Below are 15,135 nucleotides of genomic sequence, written 5' to 3'. Positions count from 1 at the left end.
GAAAAGTTCGTTGTGGTAAGGCATGTAAACCAGTATAATAATGACAACTGTATGTGTATGCAAAATTCGTTTTGGTAAGGCATGTAAATCAGTATAATAATGACACTTGTATGTGTATGCAAAGTTCGTTGTGGTAAGGTATGTAAATCAGTATAATAATGACAACTGTATGTGTATACAAAGTTCGTTGTGGTAAGGTATATAAATCAGTATAATAATGACACTTGTATGTGTATGCAAAGTTCGTTTTGGTAAGGTATAGAAATCAGTATAATAAGGACAACTGTATGTGTATGCAAAGTTCGTTGTGGTAAGGCATGTAAATCAGTATAATAATGACACTTGTATGTGTATGCAAAGTTCGTTGTGGTAAGATATGTAAGTCAGTATAATAATGACAACTGTATATGTATGTAAAGTTCGTTGTGGTAAGGCATGTAAACCAGTATAATAATGACAACTGTATGTGTATGCAAAGTTCGTTGTGGTAAGGCATGTAAACCAGTATAATAATGGCAACTGTATGTGTATGCAAAGTTCGTTGTGGTGAGATATGTAAGGCAGTATAATAATGACAACTGTATATGTATGTAAAGTTCGTTGTTGTAAGGCATGTAAACCAGTATAATAATGACAACTGTATGTGTATGCAAAATTCGTTTTGGTAAGGCATGTAAATCAGTATAATAATGACACTTCTATGTGTATGCAAAGTTCGTTGAGGTAAGGTATGTAAATCAGTATAATAATGGGAACTGTATGTGTGTGCAAAGTTCGTTTTGGTAAGGCATGTAAACCAGTATAATAATGACACTTGTATGTGTATGCAAAGTTCGTTTTGGTAAGGTATATAAATCAGTATAATAATGACACTTGTATGTGTATGCAAAGTTCGTTGTGGTAAGGTATGTAAATCAGTATAATAATGACAACTGTATGTGTATGCAAAGTTCGTTTTGGTAAGGTATATAAATCAGTATAATAATGACACTTGTATGTGTATGCAAAGTTCGTTGTGGTAAGGTATGTAAATCAGTATAATAATGACAACTGTATGTGTATGCAAAGTTCGTTTTGGTAAGGTATATAAATCAGTATAATAATGACACTTGTATGTGTATGCAAAGTTCGTTGTGGTAAGATATGTAAGGCAGTATAATAATGACAACTGTATATGTATGTAAAGTTCGTTGTGGTAAGGCATGTAAACCAGTATAATAATGACAACTGTATGTGTATGCAAAGTTCGTTGTGGTAAGGCATGTAAACCAGTATAATAATGGCAACTGTATGTGTATGCAAAGTTCGTTGTGGTAAGATATGTAAGGCAGTATAATAATGACAACTGTATATGTATGTAAAGTTCGTTGTGGTAAGGCATGTAAACCAGTATAATAATGACAACTGTATGTGTACGCAAAGTTCGTTGTGGTAAGATATGTAAGGCAGTATCATAATGACAACTGTATGTGTATGCAAAGTTCGTTGTGGTAAGGTATGTAAATGAGTATAATAATGACAACTGTATGTGTATGCAAAATTCGTTTTCGTAAGGTATATAAATAAGGATAATAATGACACTTGTATGTGTATGCAAAGTTCGTTGTGGTAAGGTATGTAAATCAGTATAATAATGACACTTGCATGTGTGTACAAAGTTCGTTTTGGTAAGGTATGTAAATCAGTATAATAATGACACTTGTATGTGTATGCAAAGTTCGTTGTGGTAAGATATGTAAGGCAGTATCATAAAGACAACTGTATGTGTATGCAAAGTTCGTTGTGGTAAGGTATGTAAATGAGTATAATAATGACAACTGTATGTGTATGCAAAATTCGTTTTCGTAAGGTATATAAATAAGGATAATAATGACACTTGTATGTGTATGCAAAGTTCGTTGTGGTAAGGTATGTAAACCAGTATAATAATGACACTTGTATGTGTATGCAAAGTTCGTTGTGGTAAGGCATTTAAACCAGTATAATAATGACACTTGTATGTGTATGCAAAGTTCGTTGTGGTAAGGCATGTAAACCAGTATAATAATGACAACTATATGTGTATGCAAAGTTCGTTGTGGTAAGGTATGTAAATCAGTATAATAATGACACTTGTATGTGTATGCAGAGTTCGTTGTGGTAAGGCATGTAAATCAGTATAATAATGACAATTGTATGTGTATGCAAAGATCGTTGTGGCAAGGTATGTAAATCTGTATAATAAGGAAACTTGTATGTGTATGCAAAGTTCGTTGTGGTAAGGCATGTAAACCAGTATAATAATGACAACTATATGTGTATGCAAAGTTCGTTGTGGTAAGGTATGTAAATCAGTATAATAATGACACTTGTATGTGTATGCAAAGTTCGTTGTGGTAAGGCATGTAAACCAGTATAATAATGACAACTGTATGTGTATGCAAAGATCGTTGTGGTAAGGTATGTAAATCAGTATAATAATGACACTTGTATGTGTATGCAAAGTTCGTTGTGGTAAAGCATGCAAACCAGTATAATAATGACAACTATATGTGTATGCAAAGTTCGTTGTGGTAAGGTATGTAAATCAGTATAATAATGACACTTGTATGTGTATGCAGAGTTCGTTGTGGTAAGGCATGTAAATCAGTATAATAATGACAATTGTATGTGTATGCAAAGATCGTTGTGGGAAGGTATGTAAATCTGTATAATAAGGAAACTTGTATGTGTATGCAAAGTTCGTTGTGGTAAGGCATGTAAACCAGTATAATAATGACAACTATATGTGTATGCAAAGTTCGTTGTGGTAAGGTATGTAAATCAGTATAATAATGACACTTGTATGTGTATGCAAAGTTCGTTGTGGTAAGGCATGTAAACCAGTATAATAATGACAACTATATGTGTATGCAAAGTTCGTTGTGGTAAGGTATGTAAATCAGTATAATAATGACACTTGTATGTGTATGCAAAGTTCGTTGTGGTAAGGCATGTAAACCAGTATAATAATGACAACTATATGTGTATGCAAAGTTCGTTGTGGTAAGGTATGTAAATCAGTATAATAATGACACTTGTATGTGTATGCAAAGTTCGTTGAGGTAAGGTATGTAAATCAGTATAATAAGGACAACTGTATGTGTATGCAAAGTTCGTTGTGGTAAGGCATGTAAATCAGTATAATAATGACACTTGTATGTGTATGCAAAGATCGTTGTGGTAAGGTATGTAAATCTGTATAATAAGGAAACTTGTATGTGTATGCAAAGTTCATTTTCTCTAGAAGAGTGTTTTTGTCATGAAATTTCTGGTAAAACATTACTGATAAAAAATGAATGTTGACAAAACGTAATCTGAGCCTCAAGACCCTTGTATCAAGAATGAAAATGTCATTCGAAATATGACCTTTGACCAAAACAGGCCGGTACAATTTGCGTCTATATTTGGCTCCTAAATGTACATTGTTTCTGTTTCAAAAATGTTGCCTGGAAGGACGAGAAGCAAAAACTGATACCCCTTATACATTTGTACATTTAAAATGGTGAAAATAATTATTTCGTTTGCATATAACTATCTGAAAAAACAATAATCGAGCATTTTGTTTACCAAATACAAGAATTTAAGCCGTTCGTAACAGCGATATATGTACATGCGTACGTGTCGTGTGTGATTATATTTGCATTTAATTGTCAAGTCATTTCTTAAGGAACAGAAAAAGAAGTTTGTAAAGTTAAGATTTGTCGAATATATACATTGCGGATGGCATTAAAGGCTGTCTGTCTCGTTTTCTTGGATCCAGCTTGCCTTGCATCCCTGGTAAGGCACACTTCCTTTATGTCCTTATTCTAAATAGCAGAATTAATTTCCTACTGCAGTATTTTTTCTGGTGTGATGGTATTGACAGCAATTCTTCCTGATCAGGTACATGAAAATCATCTTCGAAACTATAAAGCACGTCAGAGTATGCATGTGTGGAGATACAACACTGTTGAAGAAAATCTGATAAAATTGTCTCATGACACCATTTAGTCAATGAATAATCTATCTAAGCGTGAATTGGTGGGTGGAGACAACCGTGTGTGTAGATGTCTGAATTTATCTTTTCTAGATATGTTGATAGTTATTGGTCAGACTTCATCAAAGGTCAATGCAGATGCATTTTAGGTCTTATGACAGTAAAACTTCTCCAAACAGGAAGCTGGCTTAGATTTTTCTTATTGATCGCAATGTGAAAGAGTTTGAAATGCATAAGATCTTGATTACCAATGACTTTCATTACAATATTTTTACGTAAAGTTCCAAACTCCATAATATCGCGGTAAAATGTATATTCTACTCATGCACAAAATGGTGGCAATCAGATCTGCTGAATACTTCATAATTAGGTAGCTTTCAGTACTTTTTACGATTTTCGAGATGTTGCATTGGTAAGGTTTTATTTCTGTAACCACGCATAAGCAGGGCGTGTAAAGGTTCCATTTCCCTTTCTTTTTCAGTGGAGACAGATACCAAAGAGTCAAATTAGGACTGTATCCATATCCGCTAATGATAAGAAATTGACGAAAGAATCTCCGCCAAGCAGTTCAGCATCTATCTCCTGCATTCAATCAAGCTGAGCTATTTTAGCTTCTCCCTTTTTCTGCCTGATGTCGAACAGCTTCTAGACACCAACAATTCCAGATTCGAAAGTAAATCGATTCCATTATGATGTTGTAAAAGTAACAACATGTGCAGTCGGTCTATTATCAAAGGTATACTGTCCGCAGAGCGTCATTGACTATATTCATGATTATATTCGGCTTAAGAAGAAGCAGAACAATGTGACTGCCTATATAGGAACTTGTACATTTATAGCCAGGAAACATTTCCAAAATATATGGAAATGTTTTATCACTGGTCATCTCTTTTTCTGCATTTAAGTGTAAGAGTATTTTTCCTCACAAATATCAGTGTGATGTAAATCTGGAAGGTGTCCTATCAGCTCGTGAAGATTTGACTTTGATAAGTACTGTACAATTCGTTTCCAGACGGAGCTGATATCTTGAACATCGCCCCAGAAAAGTCTTTGACAAGCTTTCGTGTGGTCCTTTATGGTATCTGGAACAACCTTGAAATCCATTAGGATGAACTCGTCTAAATCAGGCCAACTTGCCTTTTCTCACTTGCAGCTCCAGTATCAGATATTTTCTTTATGAACTCGGGAAGAGCTCTTTTCACAATAACTGATTTATTTATTTTGTCCACTCTTGCTTAAAAATTGACCAGCAAGTATTCGTGGATGAGCTTAGATAGATCACATTCGTCGTCTGTTTCACTTTCCCTTTTTGGTTGTTTTTTTTTTCCTTACTGTTTATGTTCATGTACAGTGCCCCTTTATTCCTCTTGATTGTTGACGCTTTCGATCTTTTTGCTCTGTTGATGAGATGTTTAGGTCCATTTATCGATTTCAATGTTAGGACGATCACCAAGTGTCATACACAAATGACCATATCTAGCTGCATATCTGTGAAGCAGGAGTTTTCCCGTCTCTTCTGCGACTAGATATATGACTCTTGCCGCACCTCTGGATTCTCTTTTTAATTTATATTTCTTGGAATGGGGTTAAAACGTAATGACATTCGCTCTCATCGAGGTATCAGATCAACTGTTCTTAAAATATGACCTAAGTCACTGTCACTGGCGAACTTTTGCAGATTTTCGGCTATCTCCCCGTCATTTGTCTCATCTTGCATTCACATTTAACAAATCTTCTCCTCAGATGACAGTCTGGATTACTGTATGCACTTGTCTCTGCTACTCTTGTGTGAACATATTTGGCTTTTATGCTTAGTAAGGCCTCCGGTCGAATACATTTTTGCGTCTGTTTGCCCATTCTCTCAAAAAGTGTCTAATCCGATGATGGCACTGATATCAATGTGAGATGTACTGAATAGTGCATGTTTCATTTGTTTGTGAAAATGACTTAAATTGTATTCTATCATAAGAAGTGTACAAAATAAAGCATAAATGAAGCTCCATTCAAAACTGAGAACGACAGTGAAGACCCCATAATGTCCAAAAGTAAGTTGCATCCATCTTTTCCTCCTAGTCTTTCTGCAACGGCAATGGCTGTACTTTCATACCAATTCCTCATGGGTCTTCTAAACGAATATCAGTTCAAGTTGGCTTACCGAAATTCCTGGTCATGCATATTTTATTCTCAGCGTCTCTGGACTTGAGTGGGGCAATGAATCAAGAAACCGAAACAATCTTCGAGAACCTCTTTCATTGTGCAAATATTGTCATCCGTACCAATGACATGTAAATGATTGCGGTATGTGAGTGGCGGCGACGGTGCAACCTTTAGATTGTGATACTCTAGTGTACTACTGTTAGTACTACATACATCAGTTTCATCTTTGTCATAAATGGTATCTGTATTTCTTCAAGGAGGGACTGAATATCTTGGATAATATCTTTAATAGTATCAGCCACTTCATCCTAATATTGGAATTGTATTTCTCTTATGTTTTCTCCTCCTTTATTCTTTTCTTCATTAATGTGTTGTACATCCTCTTCATCTGTATCACTGATATCAATATAAGGCAAATATCACATGGTATATCCGAATCATTTAGAATGTTTGCAATATCCTCAACTATATTCTCTATATGTGCATTACTTTCAGCTGCTATAATTGATATAATGGCTTCTGAAATGCCCTCGATAATTTCATTCGAAATGTTCGGCGGAAGTTTATTTTCTGCCACTATTATTGACAGTATCTGTCTTCTCGGCATCATAAAGGGCAGAGAATAAAAATTGAAGTCTAAAACTAAATGTTCTTGCTGAAATTCGAAGTTTCAAAACGAAGCCTTTTGTCCATAATTTCTGTGAAGGAGTGTAATGACTTCAGTCTCGTCCAGGTGTATATTAGATACCACGTGGCAGGCTTCTCAATACGTTGAAAAGCATACACTTTGTCTTTAGTAGCACCCATTCCAGATGTTGCTAGTTTAGTTAGGGTACTTCCTTGTATATGCAGTCTTCCTTTCCTTCACACAGTGCAAGATGCCATGTTAATACAACTTTCGGATCCTTAGGAATGCTTTTTATTGTGATGGGCAGGATCTATAGTTGATATGTTCTCCTTTCTCTTGCTTGAGGGTCTTTTTCCATGGTGAGCTGCACACGATTGCCAATGGAAAATACAAATGACAGAACAGGAAATCCCAAAATGTTCGGTAGACGAGACGCCGCCTACTTTCACATAAAACAGTGGACATAGTATCATATATATTTTAAAATCAGATTTCTGGATAGACTGTCTTACTGAGACGCGTGTCTCCATTTCACGGACTTTGGCTTGTATTGGCAGCTGATATGATGTACATATGTGATGTTTTCGTACTTGACGAACAACTCGTTTATGATAAGATCTTGTATGAGACCACTGTAAGTTTTTTTCCGTATGTTTAGTGACGACAAAAAATGACAATACAAAGACGACTACGTTTAGAGGTGTAGGAAATATCTAATGATCAACACCCGTGACTTTCTTTATTCGTTACTCTTTATTCTAACGAACACTTGAAATAATAGTAAAGGATTATTTAGGCGCCATTCTCTGGTTGTTTTAAAGTGGTCCATATGCAAGCGATCAGCAAACAAATGTTTCTTCACTTTTTTAATCGCTGACAACAAAATGAATCCAGAATTCTGTATTTCTCTGGAAGATCCTGGTCATCCAGACAAGATGGGGGGGGGGGGGGGGCGGGGGGCACATACTGGGGTTTGAGTCTTCCAATTTTCACAAGAGTTCTTCCAAGACAACGCTCACCAGGCAGAATATATCTTTTCGGGAAAGAAGATTATTCACGGGGACGTGGACATAGTGACTTCTCTTCAGATAGGGACGAACTATAAGAGAGACATCATCATATATTTCAAAATTATGTTGCTGTAATTCTGTGCCAATAAGTATTCCTGATTCATGTGCACGCGCATTTACACAATCAAAACACAATATTTTGAATCTGAATATCAGATAAATTTCTTAAGAGCATTTCTTTGGTCTGTTTCTATTTTCATCGGTCTATGGATACTTCACAGATGGATCACGATTCCATGTATTGCATCATCAGCAAACCTGTGAACACCATTCTAGTGACAGATCTTAGAACACAACTGATTGAGTTCTTGTCACTTTTCTGCCAACTCTTTGCATAATCCAGTGAATGACCATATGCTTTCCTACTCATCTTCTTTGCCAGATACTTCTTTCTTACAAAAGGAACTATAATACCGCCGAAACAGTTGAATATTTATCCACTGACTGTTTGGAACTGTTTTGTAATCAATAATCAAAGACTAGGGCTTCAAGTTGTAGCTTCTTAAATGCTTCTTTATAAAGACCCAAACTTAAAATATCAAGAGATGTTAATTATCGATAGAGGTTCCATGGTGATTTGTTTGTATCTTTTTGAAGAATTAGACCTTGTTTGTCATTCTAAGAACTCGTCGCAAACCACTTTGCAAATCTGGAAGTCATCGTAGTGATGAAGAAAGAAAGAACAAAGGCAACGAACCCATTTTCTTTTTATTACTGAGAAACCAACATAGGGAGTACATTGCAACAAACGCGATGAATCAGTGTTGCACGGACAAGAGATGGGGCTCGTAAGGAAAGGTCAAATATGTAGATGAAATGAAGGAAATAGAAAATGAGACGCAGACTGGATATAGGCGTCTTGTGTTTAAAGGGGATGACCATAAGAGACCTTCGATTTAATTATCATTGGTGGGAACAAGGGGGTGGGGGATAAGGTATCCTTGGGATACTTGTGAAAATGAAAAGACATTCCAGCCATCAAATCCATTGAACAAAATATTCTTGTTCTGATATGAAGAAGAAGAATCAAAAGAATCGTTTACTTATTTGAAAGAAAAACAATCTTGAGATAAAGAAAACAAAATATCCTCGCTCAAAGAAAATATCATGTTCTCCCCTCTCGCCAGAATGGTTGGGCCCCTATGAGAAGTTGCACTGTTTATTGATTCATAAACGTGGGACTTAGGGTATTAATGCTATTGTTGTCTACTTGGAAATATGCACGATCAAGTAGGGTTTTGTAGCGGTGCATTCGAGCTTGATCGAGTTTGATCCTAAGCCCATTGATTTATGGCTTATTCCCGGAGGGTCTAAATCTGCACCTTGGTGATCAAAGATCAATCGCTGATCAAATAAGCTTTGACTGACACAACACAGCTGCAAAGATGAACGGCTGATTCTCCAGGGGCATGGAACCGTATCGGTGTCAAGTTTCAAGATAATTTATTTCATAATGTATGAAAATGATAGACTAAACCAGTATCAAACAGCATCGGTAATTACTCAGTTCCACGATATTGCATATTGGATCATATGCACAACAACGATGCTTGAACTGTGTTTCACAGGAGCCTGTGTCTTGTATACCCTGGTAGCTGTTTTGCATGAAAAAGTACTAAGTCCACAAAATAAAACAAAGCAGAGCTAACGTTTTCTGTTTTCTTTATATAACAGACTAATGATTATTAACTATTGTGGGATATGGCTTTATTCATTGTTTTTGTCGTAGTTGGCAGCAGGTTTGTTATTCTTTACATAACCGGATCGAGAGGGAGGTCGGGACCTCTCCCCCGCCCCCCCCCCCCCCCACTAAATTAACGTACACACAAAGGTACAGTCACTTTAAATTTGACTATCGCATAACTCTTGCGCATATTTTCTTTCGGTATTATGCTCACTTTGAATAAATAGACACATAAATGTTTGCTTTGATGCCCTTCCGAGGAAAGTCAGGGCCCATTTGAAATTTTTGAATCCACTCACACACACACTTAACCTGATTCGGTCCTGCACTGTACCGCTTTGTGTCCAAATGGATTTGGTATCTAATGGAGTGTATATTTCTTTTTCTTTTTCTTCTTCTTTTCGTCCTTTTCTTGGATCAGAGAAGTCTCAGCACTCAATGCAGAAATTAATTCAGGAGCATACGTAGATCTGGAGGAAATAAAGTGCCTTAGAAGTTCCAATCCTTTGTTCATAGAAAATGTAAAATATATCCTGTATGCTGGGAGCAGCAAATGTGACCGTTCCTTGTAATCTATAAATTAACGAGAAAGTGGTGTGTCTGAAATACGCCTTGACTGAGATTAGTCCTGGCTCGAAGAATATGCCATATAATTACAACTTCTTTTGGAAACATTACCAAAGGGAAGGATAATCATACCTTAAATGTTAATACCCCATTCCGAATGTTTTCTCAAATGAATGAGCATGATTTGCCTGTTAACGTCTTCTTTTCCCACATACCCACGTGCATGCACTTAATTTTCTGGCTACACGTGACTCAGGGCGATGTTGATTGAAGTCAAGAATATTATCTATATCAAAATTTCCTAAGATATTTCACCCTGTGTCACCTAGCTAGGTCCATACATTTTCCCCTGTATGCATATTCTTTGCCAAATTGTGTTGAACGTTGTTGCCTTTTTTCAGGTGGATGTCTTATTGACAAAGATAGTGCAAATAAGTGGATTACCAAATACGCCCCAAGCCACGCTTGCACAAGGAATTTACGTAGGCGGTTCACTAAAACTAAAATTTTAAAGCGAAATGGTGTGCCTACTAGATAACAAACCCCACAATCAATGGAAGAAAACTCCACATGAATGGCATCAATGGCTTGTGTAAAAATGTAGTATACCTGATTACGAAAGAATTAGTCAATACTTACTATGTGTAACCCACTAAATTGCTTTTTATATATTGATGTATCTGCATTTCAAAGAGACCGGTTTTGTATAACTAATACATATCTTAGGTCGAAACGTTCCTGCTGCTATGAAGGGCACAATATACTGATTGAATTCATATATATATATATATATATATATATATATATATATATATATATATATATATATATATATATAATGCCATTAGAAACACGATAATATTTAAAATGCAGTACTAGTATTTTTAAATTTCAAATTACTTATTACTGAATCTATCGTAATATTTGATGCTTAAGTGCTAAGAAACCCATATCAGAAGCGGAATTTTATAACTACGTGAGTTTGAAATTAAAGTCTATATTCTACACCTCAGGAATCAACCGCTACTTTTAATAATGGGGTTCCTAAATGTATATTAAGAAACCCAGGTAGTGCATGCGTAGATAGGTTAACCAACTCATTTCAATTAATGATGGGTCAGCTGTGGAATGGTACATTTACGTACGTTTTCCTTCTCCTTATCAGCCAGTTGTGGTCTTCAGAGCAACTATATATTCTATTTTCTCGTCTACGCAGATCGAGGCAGGTTCTAATATTTTTGTGTAAATAGTACCTTCAATCCTGAAGGAAACTCTTTGACGGTTTTCTTGGTATGGATATGAACGATTGCTTATTCAATCAATTTTAACGTGTTTATAATAGAATATCTCGTTAGAAGCCGCCAGCCAAGTTATACATCGATGTTACTATAGCTGCCTAAGGATAATAGGCTGATGTTGTCTTTCACAGTAATAATATACATGTCTTCTAATCATCTGAGTAAATGAAATAATTGTTTTAATTAAAATACAGGCATGATATTGCTCGTTTAAAGAGGGATACAATACTAGACTAAAAAACAAAACTGGCGCTGTATCATTTTTTTTTTGTTGCATTAAACAAGCCGCGTAACGAGATAACATCAACAACAAACAAAAACATCCAAAGGTAACTGCACCATGTAGACTGGACCATTGTACATAAGTCAATAAGACGGCTGAACGACTTACACCAATTTGGTTAAACTACACAATACATTATAACGTATTCCATACATATACCAGTATACATAATTTAAATTCAACAGTCGTATACCAATAGGCATAATTCTGTACTCGTATCCCAATAGACATAATTTCAACTGAAGCTTGCGAGGATGACGTCATATCAGGGTATGGATAAATATATTTGGCTGTTTCATAACCAATAAAAATAGAACGACAAAGTTTAAATTTGTTGATACAGCAAGACTTTCCAATGCAAAATGTTTTCAGAAGGGACGGATATTAGTTAAGATTAGGTAAGTAATAATAGGCGATCCATTTGAGCACACAGTGGAAGACTTGAATAAAGGTGATATTGAAAGCAGTTTATACGAATAACAGAAACTTCTGCATGCAAAATAGATGACATATACAAAGTAGAAGAGATTTTTAAAACAAAAAGGTAAAACGTTGGCACTAGTCAAATGTAAAGGACATTATGATTCATTTAAGTGTGGAGAAACTAAAAGATATCATTAACGTCAATCGTGCACGTAGCGTACACTTCTCCATCGGGGACGGAGGAGCAATACACATAGAAGTATTGAGGAAGGATTAAAAATAGACAACATCCAAACATATAAGCTCATTTCAACTATCTATAAATAAAGTTGGAAGAAAATAAAACAAAATACTACAAGTCTGTTACGAGATTTGGAACAAAAGGTCTAACAAGAATAATAGATTTCTTGATTCATTCATAACGACATTTTAACCTTTTATAAAGACTATTCAAAGAGGGTGTATCAGCATTTTGCGCAATTGCACACTCATTTTCCTGATTTCCTTTAGTGTACAATTTCTTTGCCAACATAAAAAAGTTGTTAAAGAGTCGTTATACCACATGGATGAAGTCAGTCCAGAACACCGTTCAAAGTACGTACACCTTTTGTAGCTTCAATTTTTAAAAGATGTATAATTTGACATCTAGTAATGACTGAAACTATGCGACAGAAATAGGTGGTACAATCATTATTTGAGATTTGCTCATTTGTTTTTGTAATATAGACAATTATCAACCCAGAGGGAGAAGCGAACAAAGAGCTGCACGTGAATGTGGGAAAAAGCCATTAAATATTGGCTCTGTGTTCTTGCCCAAGAAAATCAAATCTCATAACACTTGTATAAAGAAATACTTTTTGTTGTTGTTTCCAACTTGCAAATTTGAGGATCGTCAACAAGACACTGATTTGCACTCAGGAAAACATAACTGAGCCAGATCTTATGGATTTTTTTCCATGCTGACAGTAACTGTTTGTTAAAATGAGAATATCATTGCACAAGAAGGTTTTCAAGTATATGATATGAAAGGAATAGAGCGTGATAATAGATCAACAGATGCAAAGACAACAGAAACTTTGTTCAGAGTTGCAGTTATAAGAGTTTAATGTTGGGTTTTTTTTCAGGGTATAAACTGTCAGCTGACAAATGTTGTAGTTTACATAACGTCATGCCACTATAAACGCAGAAATCTTAATATAAGTTTTAGTTATTTTATCCTATAATAATAACTTACACACAAGACCTCGCACATAAGGCGTATTACTCATACCTGCCTTTCTAGATATGTTACTTTGTTCAATCTTCGATTCTGCTGTCATTGTTAAATAATATTTAACTGATGGACATTCATGCAGAACTCCGTGTTTCTCTTTCTTTCTCTGTCACAAGCACGCACATCAGTGTTTCCTACATAAACTCATTTCAAGACCTTCGTCAATTGGGACCAAACTTTTCTGTATATAGGTCATCGCATCTTAAAGATGCAGTGGAACAATGAACGAACAGTTTTATCTGTCGTTTTTAACTTTAACTAATTTTTCTTAGGATTGAATCGACAAGAAAAGTACTCTTTCTTTAGCAAGACTTGATGACATTTCAATCACTTGAAACGTTTATGTTTTCTCATTTCTTGATTTGACTGTCCCCCGTTCGACCAAAACAAAAAAGTTTAGAAAATAAAACAAAACCAAAAATAGCTATAAAAAAAAAGAAATAAGCAGCTAGTGGTCATTCGGTTAACCTTCGCCACGTGTCAGCCTAATTCTAAGCAAACCGATAACATCGCTGGTAAACATGTCAGGCATTTGGTTAGGTCTCTTGTCGGTGAACTAGCTGTCTAACTGACGGGCCAGTACACACACACACACACACACACACACACTTCACATGGTTTTAACCTCAACTTTTTCAAACCATTTTTCTTTGATAAAACATACAATTTGCACCCAATATTAATTCATTTTGGTACAAATGGAACAATGAAATACTTTGTTCTTGTACGATGGTTAATGTTAAAAAGTACGTATGAGTCCGTTCTGGAAAGAAATCAATTAACCTTTATAAAAGGTCAATGCTAATTTACATGAACATAACAACAATGCAAAACTGTACGCTTCTTACATTAAGACACGTGTTTCGCTAACATAAACTGTTCGCGAATGTTCCAAGGAAATGTAACACGCTAAAATACCATTCACAATAAACGAATATCCTAATCTACTGTATGCACTTAATCAGTCATTACGTCGCAAGAAAATTCCTGTCGAGAAATACATAATACACAAGATTCGAGAAAATTTAATGAGGAGAAAAATGAATCAACAACAGAATGCAAGAATTTTCTGAATGCTTGTATTAAATAACAGGTTCTAGTGAGTAACGTCTGGGAATACTTTCTATTTCAATTTCAAGCGAACATTTTGGAGTTTAGCAAGTGTGCAAGTGGAAATACTGTCCATTTTAAGATCATACAAAAGTACAATCACTCTTGAGAACATCAGCATTGGAAACACTGAGATGTTTCTTTACACAACTACACTTCTTGAGTAAGTTCCCTTCCCACCCAACAATCTAGCCACACCTTCTATTATTGGCAAAAGTAAAATCTCGATTTTCATTGCCGTTTTAGAAAAAGAAAATCGATTCTAATGTTGCTGCAGGTTTTAGCTTATTCCTTTTGAGATTAGAGCTTGCAAATTTTATTTCATTTCGTAATAAACGTGCTTTGTTTTCTCTCCATCTCAGTGAAGAAAGGAGATGCTGTCACGAAACAATTAGCTATAAAACTGACAAAGCTGCAACCACTGTAATTGAATTATGGAACAATATTGATCATTTCTTCAAACTCAAAGGCAGTGCATTGCAATTACATTTTAGTTTTCTGTCTCTAGGCCATATATTTAAATAAAAGCAATTTAAACGTGTTGTGCAAGTTTTCCAACACGGTAGCTAGAAATTTACACTGTACTGAACCATGGAAACTATGTCTTCTAAGGTAGATTTCATCTTCTCACTTGGAAAAGGTATA

The 15,135-nt window shown here is 35.4% G+C and overlaps 1 long non-coding RNA gene across 1 annotated transcript in view; it reads left to right on the top strand.

The window, feature by feature from the left end:
* LOC149770067 (uncharacterized) overlaps positions 1-15,135 on the top strand; it is a 63,930-nt gene that overhangs the window by 46,727 nt on the left and 2,068 nt on the right. The window contains exon 2 of the long non-coding RNA XR_016418968.1: positions 4,479-4,733. This is a non-coding gene — a long non-coding RNA (uncharacterized LOC149770067). The remainder of the gene's footprint in view (positions 1-4,478; positions 4,734-15,135) is intronic.

The sequence above is a fragment of the Sinohyriopsis cumingii genome, unplaced genomic scaffold, assembly GCF_028554795.1.
Source record: "Sinohyriopsis cumingii isolate HCF-2022 unplaced genomic scaffold, ASM2855479v2 utg002739l, whole genome shotgun sequence".
NCBI classification, from domain to species: Eukaryota; Metazoa; Mollusca; class Bivalvia; order Unionida; family Unionidae; genus Sinohyriopsis; species Sinohyriopsis cumingii.
The sequence above is the reverse complement of the archived record's forward strand: the minus strand, read 5'-3'. Positions and strand labels throughout refer to the sequence as shown.